Source organism: Macaca fascicularis, chromosome 8, assembly GCF_037993035.2.
Source record: "Macaca fascicularis isolate 582-1 chromosome 8, T2T-MFA8v1.1".
NCBI lineage: Eukaryota > Metazoa > Chordata > Mammalia > Primates > Cercopithecidae > Macaca > Macaca fascicularis.
In genome coordinates, this window is record NC_088382.1 from 137,498,816 (window position 1) to 137,511,020 (window position 12,205).

General features: G+C 45.8%; 1 protein-coding gene and 1 long non-coding RNA gene across 2 annotated transcripts in view; one reads left to right on the forward strand and one right to left on the reverse strand.

Moving 5' to 3' along the window:
• Positions 1–12,205, forward strand: part of LOC107130694 (uncharacterized) — a 309,505-nt gene that overhangs the window by 16,540 nt on the left and 280,760 nt on the right. The gene's annotated exons all lie outside the window — the stretch shown is intronic.
• Positions 8,288–10,277, reverse strand: LOC141407465 (uncharacterized). Its single transcript, XR_012416640.1, has 2 exons — positions 9,578–10,277; positions 8,288–9,257 (listed from the first exon to the last, which is right to left on the reverse strand). It is a non-coding gene; the product is annotated as an uncharacterized lncRNA (long non-coding RNA).

Consider the following 12,205-nt stretch of genomic DNA (forward strand, 5'->3'; position numbering starts at 1 on the left):
AGTGTGGGAGGGAGGCACACTGCAGATGTAACTGCTAAGAGAGAAAGAAGGCAGGTTGAAATGGGACCACAGCCAACCAGGCCTGCTGCAGCCCAGAAGCTGGAAGAGACTCGCCCAGGAGGCAAGGAAGACACTGGGGTGTTGGGTCTCAGCCTGGGCCTTGGTGACAGCAGCAGGCTGGCAGTACAGAGGTTCAAAGCCTCGAACCGGAAGTCCACTGAGGTGGCTGGTGGTATGGGTGAAGGTGGAAAAGGCAGGTGGGGTGAGGGTGAGGGGCAGGCCATCCTGGAGAGCCTGAATAACCAGGCATAAGTGATTTCAACTGGGTCCTGAGAACTGGGCACTTTTCAAAGATTGTCAGCAAGGAGCAACTTCCCAGATATACATCTAGAAAGATGACAAACTCATGTGGAATGTGGATTTAAGGAGGAAGGTACTTGACTTGAGAATTCGAGGATTTTGGTGGAAGGAGGAAATATGGGCCAGGCACTATGGCTCATGCTTGTAATCCCATCACTTTGGGAGATAGAGGTGGGAGGATCAGTTGAGCCCAGGAGTCTGAGACCAGCCTGGGCAACATAGTGAGACCCTGTCTCTACAAATTTTTTTTTTTTTGAGATGGAATCTCACTCTGTCACCAAGGCTGGAGTGCGGTGGTGCGATCTCGGCTCACTGCAACCTCTTCCTCCTGGGTTCAAGCGATTCTCCTGCCTGAGCCTTCCAAGTAACTGGGACTACAGCCACGCGCCGCCACATCTGGCTAATTTTTATATTTTTAGCAGAGATCGGGTTTTACCATGTTGGTTAGGCTGGTCTCGAACTCCTGACCTTGTGATCTGCCCGCCTCGGCCTCCCAAAGTGCTGGGATTACAGTCATGAACCACTGCACCCAGCCTCAATTTTTTTTATTTTAAATTAACCAGGCTTGGTGGCATGCACCTGTAGTCCCATCTACTTGGGAGGCTGAGGCAGGAAGTTTGCTTGAACCCAGAAGTTTGAGGCTGCAGTGAGTTACCATTACACCACTGTATTCCAGCCTGGGTGACAGAATGAGACCCTGTCTCTAAAATAAATAAATACATAAATAAATAAATAAATAAATAAATGTTTAAAAGCTGGGAGGTGGGGTTGGTAAATTCATAAAACGTAATATTTCTTGAGTTTAATATAAAAAATGCAATCACTGTTTTGTCTTTGCCTTGTTTTATTTTTACTTATTTATTTATTTTTGCAGAGATTGGGCCTCACACTCAGGCTTCAAGTGACCCTTCCACTTTGGCCTCCCAGAGTGTTGAGATTACACGTGTGAGCCACTGTGCCCAGTCTGTGTGGTTTTTTTTTTTTTTTTTTGTATTTTAATCATAGTGTATATGTTGCATCCTGATTATTTTTGTTTTGTTTTGTTTTGAGACAGGTTCTCACTCTGTTACCCAGGCTGGAGTGCAGTGGTGCAATCTCAGCTCATTGCAACCTCTACCTTCCAGGTTCAAGCGATTCTTCTGCCTCAGCCTCCGAGTAGCTGGGATGTCACCATGCCTGGCTATTTTTTTTTTTTTTTTTGTATTTTTGGTAGAGACAGGGTTTCATCATGTTGGTCAGGCTGGTCTTGAACTCTTGACCTCAAGTGATCCCACCTCAGCATCCCAAAGTGCTGGGATAACAGTGTGAGCCACCACATCCAGACACATCCTGATTTTTTTTCTTAGTTACTGTTAGGACATAGGCATTTTTAAATATTATATGCACTTTGTCCATGTCATTTTTTTCTTTTTCTTTCTTTTTTTTTTTTTGAGAGCGAGCTTCGCTCTTGTTGCCCAGGCTGGAGGACAATGGCGCGATCTCAGCTCACTGCAACCTCTGCCTCCTGGGTTCAAGTGATTCTCCTGCCTCAGCCTCCTGGGTAACTAGGATTACAGGCGCCTGCCACCATACCCGGCTAATTTTGTATTTTTAGTAGAGACGGGGTTTCTCCATGTTGGTCAGGCTGGTCTTGAACTCCTGACCTCAGGTGATCCACCTGCTTTGGCCTCCCGAAATGCTGGGATTACAGGCGTGAGCCACCGTGCCTGGCCGTCCATGTCATTTTTATTGGGTAGATGTTTCTGTTCAGTGACTGTTACGTTGCTTACTTTATCATTCCTTTGATGTGGATGCTTAGCTTCACAACAGCCTGTTTATATAGATGTTTTCTATTTTTCAGTTAATTAAAAAAAACCAAATTCTCAGTCCTAGCATTGTTGTGCATAATGTCTGAATTTTTTGGAATTTCAGGTAAATATGTTGGTTCATGAGATTTGCACAGAAGCTGAATTTGTTGTTTCCTGGTGAGACAGGTGATGTTTTTGGCTGTCTTTGTTGCACTAACATGTCATTAACATGTATGTACAGTGTTATATGCTCGCATATGTTTATGTGTAGCCTATACACCTGTATTGGATTTTTCTTCAATCTCATTTATTGTCAGGTATTTGTGGAATGCCTGTGGTGTGCCAAGTTCTGCTCAAGGCCTTGGTATTCAGCAGTGATCAAAGTAGATTAACTGGTACCAGTTCTTAAGAGGCTTATTGTTAAGTGGGGAAAACAAGCAAATAGACAAAGAAAAAATAACATTATTGTAGGGAATATGAAATAATGTGTACTAGAATAATATGAAGGGATGATTATTGTGAGGTAAGGGGGTTCATACTGAAATCCTGTCTGAGGAATCAGGATTTGAGTGAGACACAAACACTCAGTAGAAGTTAACCAGAGGAACAAAGTATTAGCAGAAAAGGCAAGGCTGATCAATATGACTACATATTAAAGAAAAAGGCACATCTAAGCAACAAAAACTACAATGGTATTAAAAGCCAAATAAAAGACTTAGAAGATATTTGCAATATTTATAACACATTACAAAGCACCAATATCTAGAATGTATGAAGAATTCCCAAAAGTCAACAATGAAAAGACAAACAGCCTTATAGCAAAGTGGGTGAAAGATATGACCATGCAGTGCTCATAGAAAGCAAAGTGGATGGCTGGGCTCCTTGACTCATGCCTATAATCCCAGCACTTTGGGAGGCTGAGGCGGGCGGATCACAAGGTCAGGAGTTCGAGACCATCCTGGCCAACATGGTGAAACCCAGTTTCTACTAAAAATACAAAAATTAGCTGGGCATGGTGGCATGCACCTGTAGTCCCAGCTACTTGGGAAGCTGAGGCAGGAGAATTGCTTGAACCCAGGAGGCATAGGTTGCTGTAAGCCGAGATCTTGCCATTGCACGCCAGCCTGGAAACAGAGCAAGACTCCGTCTAAAAAAAAAGAAAAAAAGCAAAGTGGATGATAAATGTGAAAAGATTCTAAATTTTGCTAACAAGGTCAGGTTTTGGAGATCTGATTTCTAGTCAGTAAAATTCATCCTTTCTAGGATACAATGCTAAGAGTTTTGATAAATGCATAGAACTGTGTGACACTGTTGTGTAATTATCACAGTCATGGCATAGAACATTTCTGTCATTCACCCAGATTCCCTCCTCTCCCTTCGTAGCCAGTCTCCTTCTCCATCCCCAGCTTTAACCAACCCCTGAGTTGTTTTCTGACCTTACAGTGTTGCCTTTTTCAGAGTGTCCTATAAATGGATTCATACAGTGTGTAGTCTCTCGGATTTGTCTTCTTTCACCTGGCATAATGCATTTGGGACCCTTCCATGTCGTTGTATACATCAGGGGTTTGATAGTTTTTATTGCTAACTGGTATACCGTTGTGTGGATATATCACTGTTTGTTTATCTACTCTTCATTTGAAGGGCATCTGGGTGTTTCCACAAGATACATGTTTAATGTTTTACAATGTGCCAGAAATAGGATGTCTGACTCAAGTGTTGACAAGGCACAGGGTGTTCAGCTCCGCTAGTGGTGTGTGAGGTCACTTTAGAGACCACCTTGGCAGCAGGTAGTGAAATTGGAAACATGTGCAGCCCCACTCCTAGGTAAGACTGAGAATTCATAGCTCATGCTGTATGTTACTTAAGGATATTTAGAGATGAATATGAAGGTTTAAAAAATGGGCTGGAAAGATCTATATCAAACTCACTGTCATCATCTGGGGAGAGAGGGGGAGTGGGGTGATTGTGAAGGTCAAAGCTTACTTTAACTTTGCCTTTATTGCTTTTTTAAAAATTCGATTAATTAGTTTACTTGTGGAGACAGAATCTCACTCTGTCAAGGTTGCTGGAGTATGAGTGGTGTAATCGTGGCTCACTGCAGCCTCTACTTTCCAGGCTCAAGTGATTCTCCTGCTTCAGCCTCCGGAGTAGCTGGGACTACAGGTGTGAGCCACCATGCCTATATTTTTTGTAGAGATGAGATCTCACTATATTGCCCCGGCAGGTCTTGAACTCCTAGCCTCAAGCCATCCTCCTGTCCAGTTCTCCCAAAGTGCTGGGATTACAGGGAGGACCCATAGTGTCTGGCTTATCTTTAATGCTTTTTTTTTGAAAAGAAGAAGGTAGATACCTACACATATCACTTACACATTTTGAAAATATGTAGAAAAGAAAAAATGTTTGAAAATACATATGACAAGATGTTCATGGTTGTCAATTCTAAGATCTTTGAATTTTTCTTTTTCTTTCTTTCTTTCTTTCTTTCTTTCTTTCTTTCTTTCTTTCTTTCTTTTTTTTTTTTTTTTTTTTTTTTTTTTTGAGACAAAGTCTTGCTCTGTCACCCAGGCTGGAATGCAGTGATGCGATCTTGGTTCATTGCAACCTCTACCTCCTGGGTTCAAGCAATTCTGGTTCCTCAGCCTCCCGAGTATTTGGGATTACAGGCACAACTCCTGACATCTGGCTAATTTTTGTATTTTTTTTTTTTTTAGTAGAGACAGGATTTCACTATGTTGGCCAGGCTGGTCTCAAACTCCTGACCTCAGGTGATCTGTCTGCCTTAGCCTCCCAAAGTGCTGGGATTACAGCTGTAAGCCACAGCGTCCAGCTGGTTCTTTAAATTTCTTTCAAAACAGTTTAGGGAAGGGATATCCTAGGTAAAGATAATAGCATGTGTGAAGGCCCTGAGGCTGCAAAACTTTTGGTGTGTTCAGAGTGTCAAGAGACTCGTGTGACTGGAAAAGAGTGAACGCTCAGGGTCCAGGTGAACAGGTGTTTGGTCATGGAGGGCCTTAAGTGCTTTTTTAAGTCTTTGGTGGCTGCTAAGCTGGGCAGTGCCTGATTTGATTGACCTTTTTGCTGGGTAGATGGTGGATCAATGGAAGCAGGTGGATCAATGGAAGCAGGTGGCCCATTTGGGGACTGAATTACAGCAATCCAAGAGAGAGAGCTGGACCCGGCTCTAGCAGTGGAGAGGAAGAGAAGAGGATGAGTTTGGAATTTATTTTGGAGACAGAAGGGACTTCTTGGAGCCGGGCACGGTGGCTCATGCCTGTAATCCCAGCACTCTGGCAGGCCGAGGCGGGTGGATCACTTGAGGTCAGGAGTTCAGGAACAGCCTGGCCAGCATGGTGAAACCCCATCTCTACCAAAAATACAAAAATTAGCCAGGAGTGGTGGCAGGTGCCTGTAATCCTAGCTACTTGGGAAGCTGAGGCGGGAGAATCGATTGAACTCGGGAGACAGAGGTTGCATTGAGCTGAGATCGAGCCATTGCACTCCAGCCTGGACAACAAAGTGAGATTCCATCTCAAAGAAAGAAAGAAAGAAAGAAAGAAAAAGACAAAGAAAAGACTTCTTGCAGGGCAAAGTTTGAGGAAGGAGTTAGCTAGGGATCTTCCAAATTGTGCTGAGGCATTCGGACTTTACCCTGTGGGTGACAGGGAGCTATTGAAAGTTTTCATTTTTTCTTTTTCTTTTTCTTTATTTTTTGGAGACAGAGTCTTGCTGTGCTGCTTCAGGCAGGAGTGCAGTGAACCACAGTGGCCCACTGCAGCCTGGACCCCCCGTGCTCAAGCAATCCTCCCACCTCAGCCTCCAGAGTCGCTGGGACTACAGGTGCATGGCACCACCCCCAGCTAATGTTTTGTTTTTAATTTTTTTTTTTTTTTGAGACGGAGTTTCGCTCTGTCGCCCAGGCTGGAGTGCAGTGGCCGGATCTCCGCTCACTGCAAGCTCCGCCTCCTGGGTTCACGCCATTCTCCTGCCTCAGCCTCCCGAGTAGCTGGGACTACAGGCCCCCGCCACCTCGCCCGGCTAATTTTTTGTATTTTTTAGTAGAGATGGGGTTTCACCGTGTTAGCCAGCATGGTCTCGATCTCCTGACCTCGTGATCCGCCCATCTCGGCCTCCCAAAGTGCTGGGATTACAGGCGTGAGCCACCGCGCCCGGCCCTGTTTTTAATTTTTTTATAAAGATAGGGTCTCACTTGTTGTCCAGGCTTAAAACTCCTGACTTTAAGCGATCCTCCCATCTTGGCCTCCCAAAGTGTTGGAATTACAAGAGTGAGCCATCATGCTCGGTTCTATGGAAGGTTTTGAGCTGGGGCAGGGATGAGGTTAGAGTGATGTGCCTTTGCCAGAGATTTGTCCAGAGAAGGGGTTGCCAGCCTGGAGTCTGTTTGGAACATTCTAGGTAATGTAGTAGAGAGTATGTCAGTTACCCTCTGGTGGGATGCTTGGCTTTTCCCATTTTTTCAAAAGGAAATGGGAAAAGGAAAAGGTCCTCTGTGTGGAAAGTCCCCAGGAATTTATAGGAGAGTGGCTAAAGAAGGCAGAGTTCCCTTCCGGCATTTATTGTGACTGAGTTTGTTCCATAGGTTTAGTCCCACTTAGGTCATGATTCATCCCACTGGGCCAGAAGCAGCGTTAGGATCACGTCAGCCAATCTTTGCACTTAGAGATTTTGAAGAGATATATCTCCTCTCCATGTGGTACATTGCTTTTCATTAAACAAAAGACTTCATTTCGTCTGTGAAAAGCCCTGGCCAGACCCCGCCGGTGGAGACTAGTGGCTTCCTCTGGCAGACTGGCCTTCCTATGGTCATTGCAGTCTGTCCCCATTTATAGGGCTGCCTTCCCCGAGAACACCTGGGACAGATGGTCCCCCAGAAGTGTGCCTTCTGGAAAGGCAGAGGAGCGGGAGGGGGCTTCGGGCATGCTGGGGCAGGGGGGCTACCCCCTGGCCTTTGCTAAGTTTCTGGCTGGCCTGAGCCCTCTTCTTTCCTCTCCCCAGACCTTGCAAAGGCCATATCTCTTCCTTTTCATGACTCTGGAAATTCCATACATACTTTCTCCATTAGGAAGACATTCTCTGCATACTGATCTCGTTAAAAAGGAAAAGCTAAGGAGCATCCTGCACCTCCCTCCTGCAAGCAAGTGAGCTTTGCAAATGGCAAAGTAGATCCTGAAAGGCAACCACTTAAAAGCTTTTAATGGCTTCCCATTATTAGCTTGAGTGCCTTGTGCGTCAGAGGCTGTCAGTGAGCAAGTATTGAATTGCTGAATGCACGGTGGCCCTGGGCTAGGAATCTGGCCCTCACTGTCCCAAGGCTGAGTGCCTTCGCCCTGTGGAGGAAAGCACTGCCTTGGGGTCAGAAATAAGGGTTGTCAGGACTGCCTGGGGTTAGAAATAATGATTGTGGGGGTCAGAGGCAGCAGGTGAATGTGGGGCGTGAATATTTTTGAAGGCTTGGAATGAAATGATTCTTCCAGACTTTAGAGGATTTGTGTCTGCAGATTCTTCTCAAAGGTTTGTGTCTCACACAGTGAGAGAATCAGCCAGTCAGGGAAATGGGACAGGATTTTGTCTCTTTCCCCATTTTCTCTTCTAATGAACTACTACTTATACTTTATGACTCCGTTAAGGGGTCACCTCCTCCTGGAAGCATTCCCTCATCTCCTCACACTGGTTCTCAGCGTGTCGTTTCTGTTTGATCCCCTCCCAGCACTGTGTGTGTGAGTTCTCACAGCTCACACCCCGTTGTATTACTATTTTGTTTCCACAGTGGGTTCCTGTCAGGGGTTCCAAACTCAGCTGTTCAGGGGGATGCACAGATTGTACAACCACACCAGGTGGGCCTGATCAAATACAGTAAGAAGTGTCCAGATTGGCGGCTGGGTGCGGTGGCTCACGCCTGTAATCCCAGCACTTTGGGAGGCCGAGACGGGCGGATCACGAGGTCAGGAGATTGAGACCATCCTGGCTAACACGGTGAAACCCCGTCTCTACTAAAAAAAATACAAAAAACTAGCCGGGCGATGTGGTGGGCGCCTGTAGTCCCAGCTACTCAGGAGGCTGAGGCAGGAGAATGGCGTAAACCCGGGAGGCGCAGCTTGCAGTGAGCTGAGATCCGGCCACTGCACTCCAGCCTGGGCGGCAGAGCGAGACTCCGTCTCAAAAAAAAAAAAAAAAAAAAAGAAGTGTCCGGATTGGCAAACCAGCGGGTCCCTCTTCTAGGTGTTATCAGAGAGATACTGTTAGAGAAAGGGGTTGCTAGATGTTAATAGAGGCTGCTGTTAGATTCCAGCTCCCTCTTCCCCTGGTCTCCTTTCTTTCCTCGTGCCAAAAGATAGACCCAGTGTTGCCAGAGCTTCCACTTTTAAAAGAGAAGCCTTTTAAAATACAAACTCTCCTGAGTTTTAAATGTTTTCAGTTAGGTTTTTAAAGGAACATTCATAGGCCAAACCAAATGCTTGTGGGCCACGTGTGGCCCCCCGGGGCCAGCAGTTTGCAACTCCTTGGTTATAGGTGCCTCTAACCCATTGCACAAGCTCCCTCAGGCATTTCATGTCTTTCCTTTCCATTCCTCCAGCGCCCAGCAGGGAGCTGGCATGTCACAGTGGGTGCTCCCTAATTAGTGGTTATTGACTTGAATGCTAGACCGAGCAAGCACCTCCCCGCTCACAGGGCGTTAACATTTTTCCCTTAGAACTGTTTGTATGTAATGCTATTCTGAATTGCTTCAGTTCCTTACATACTTTAGTGATAGTCTGTATGTGCCTGGAAAAGTCATCATTCCTTAGATACTAGATAACCCTGTTCTTCAGTTCTTTTCCTTTTTCCTTTCTCTCTCCGTCCCCTCAACATATGTTGGGTTTTGTTTGTTTGTTTGTTTTTTCTGCCAGTTCTTTTGTATCCTGCCGGTTAACACAGGGCTCCATAATATGGGGTCGGCTGTTATTAAGCAATAGTGGTTTCCGGTAGCTCACTGAGTTTTGCCCTCTCTGCTGGTAAGCCATTGCTGATTTCCATCAGGGGAACAAGCATGATTTTCAGATTTACCTTCAATTGCAGTGAACAGTTACAGCAGAATTGCTTAAAGAAAAGAACCTTCGGCCGGGCGCGGTGGCTCAAGCCTGTAATCCCAGCACTTTGGGAGGCCGAGACGGGCGAATCACGAGGTCAGGAGATCGAGACCATCCTGGCTAATATGGTGAAACCCCGTCTCTACTAAAAATACAAAAAACTAGCCGGGCGAGGTGGTGGGCGCCTGTAGTCCCAGCTACTCGGGAGGCTGAGGCAGGAGAATGGCGTAAACCCGGGAGGCGGAGCTTGCAGTGAGCTGAGATCCGGCCACTGCACTCCAGCCTGGGCGACAAAGCGAGACTCCGTCTCAAAAAAAAAAAAAAAAAAAAAGAAAAGAAAAGAACCTTCAGGCATGGCGGCTCATGCCTGTAATCCCAGCACTTTGGGAGGCTGAGGCGGGAGGATCACTTGAGCCTATGAGGTTTCTAGGCTGCAGTAAGCTGTAGTTGCACCACTGCACTCCAGCCTGGGTGACAGCGTGAGACCTTGTCAGAAAAGAAAAGAAAAGGAAAGGAAAGGAAGGGAAAGGGAGGGGAGAGGAGGGGAGGGAGGGGAGGCAGGGAGAGGAGGAGCGAGGCAGGGAGAGAGGGATGGAGGAAGGAAGAAAGGCAGGAAGGCAGGAAGGAAGGAAGGAAGGAAGGAAGTGAAAAAGTGAAAAGGAAGGAATGAAGTGAAAGACTGGGCATGGTAGCTTTTGCCTGTTGTAGTCCCAGCACTTTGGGAGGCTGAGATGGGAGGAATTGGAAACCAGCCTGGGCAACATAATGAGACTTCATCTCTACAAAAAAAAAAAAAATTTTTTTTTTTTTAAATTAGCCAGTGGCATGCACCTGTAGTCCCAGGAGGCCAAGGCTGGAGGATCGACAGAGCATGGGAGGTTGAGGCTGCAGTGACCTATATTCCCACCACTGTACTCCAGTCAGAACAAGACCTTGTCAAAAAAAGAAAAGAAAGAAAAGGAGAGAGAGAGGGAAAGAAGGAAGAAAAGAAAGAAAGAAAGGGAGACGGGAAGGAAGGAAGGAAGGAAGGGGAAGGAAGGAGGGAAGGAAGGAAGGGAAGGGAGGGAAGGGAGGAAGGTAGGAAAGTGGAGGGAAGGGAGGAAAGGAGGGAAGAAAAGAAAGAAGGAAGGAAAAAAAGTCTGCTATCATGACAAAAAAAGTTTCAGTCCACCCCATTTTGTGCAGCATTTCCTGTCTTGTTGTGTTTCTGGAAAAACTCAGTAAGGCCCTGGATGGGAATTATAGAAGCTTAATATGCCCTTGGAACTGTGTCAGGCTCTCACAGGGAACAAACAAGAGGAACTATAGTTTTTATAGTCTACAAGAGCCAGTCCATGCATTTGGGAGACGCAGAGCAAGAGAAAGAGCATCGACGATGATAATACAGCATTAATATAGGTACAATTTGGAGTAATGTTATTTAATACTACTAATAGCTATAATAAAATGGCATTATATAGATATTAAGCCCTAACTTCGTGCGGGTTTGAACTTTTCCTGTATTAATTCATGTGATTCATAAACATTCAGTCTTGTACCATTTACTGAGTATCTCACATGCAGGACAGTGTGAGGCTTGCAGCTATGTAGCCGAGAAGAGCTTGGAGAGCCCTCGGAATCTAGTGCAAGGAGGCAAATGTGTGATTTTCACATGACCACAATGCCAGGGTGAGTTACTGGTCCTCCCAGAGATGGACAGGGTGATGCTGGAGCTCCAGGAAGGAAGCAGCTGATGGGAAGCCTTCCTAGAGGAGGTGTCGTAGGCAAGTCCTCCAGGGAGGCAGGCTGACTGAGGTGTGGGAGCTGTTTCTAGGAGAAGTGAGCAGATAGGGTTGATGGACAGGGCTGGGGGGTGGAGCATAGGAGGAGTTGGGTTTGCCTGTTACAGAGGGGCTGTGAGTCCCTGGTTCTTATCTCTGCATGGGAACCGCTAATTCCTACCTCTGACTGATGGTGAAGATTTGCAGTAATAGTAATAGTAATAATAATAGTAATAAATAGTAATAGTAATTATTTATAGCAGCTTACATCTGGCGAGAACCCACTGTGTGATGGGTGCATTATCTCGTTTACTGCTTAGTGAATGACTAGTACTGGGTAGGAAACATTTTCAACCCAATTTTTTCAGATGGGACAAAATGAGGTTCAGAGAGGTTAACTGACTTACCCAAGTTCACCGTTATTGAAACCTGGGTCGGAACCTAGGTCACAGTGCAAAGACTGGGTCTGGAACCTCAGTCAACCTGGAAGGATAAACTGTTTCCCCTAGGTAAAATTTTTCTTTATTTCCACCTCAACTTCCCTATTCTCACCCCTCTTGCCACCCCAAAAGGGCAGGGCATTTGATTTTGGCTGCAGATTATACCTATCTTAATGTCAAGTGTCTGGTTATTGAAAATCTCTGGCTAGAGACTGAGATGGAAAAGAGGAAAAATTAAAGCAGTACTTGTCTCAGTTGCTGTGAGTTACAGATAAAAAGCTTACGAGTTTGTTTTTCTTTTTCCTGTGTCGTAAAAACCTTTTAAAATTATATGTAGATATCTGGGCACAGTGCTCACACTTGTAATCCCAGCACTTTGGGAGGCTGAGGTGGGCGGATCACCTGAGGTCAGCAGTTCGAGACCAACCTGGCCAACGTGGTGAAACCCCATCTCTACTAAAAATGCAAAAATTAGCTGGGTGTGGTGGTGGGCGCCTGTAATTTCAGCTACTTGGGAGGCTGAGGCAGGAGAATTGCCTGAGCCTGGGAGGTGGAGCATGCAGTGAGCTGAGATCTTGCCAGTGCACTCCAGCCTGGGCAACAGAGTGAGACTCTGTCTCAAAAAATATATATATACATATTATATACACACACACACACACACACACAAAATGTTTATATATATATTTATATAAAGTTTCCTCTCCATGGGATCCTGGGACCAAACTGTTCCTCTCCTCCCCCTGTCTTCCCACCACCATGACATCTATCTA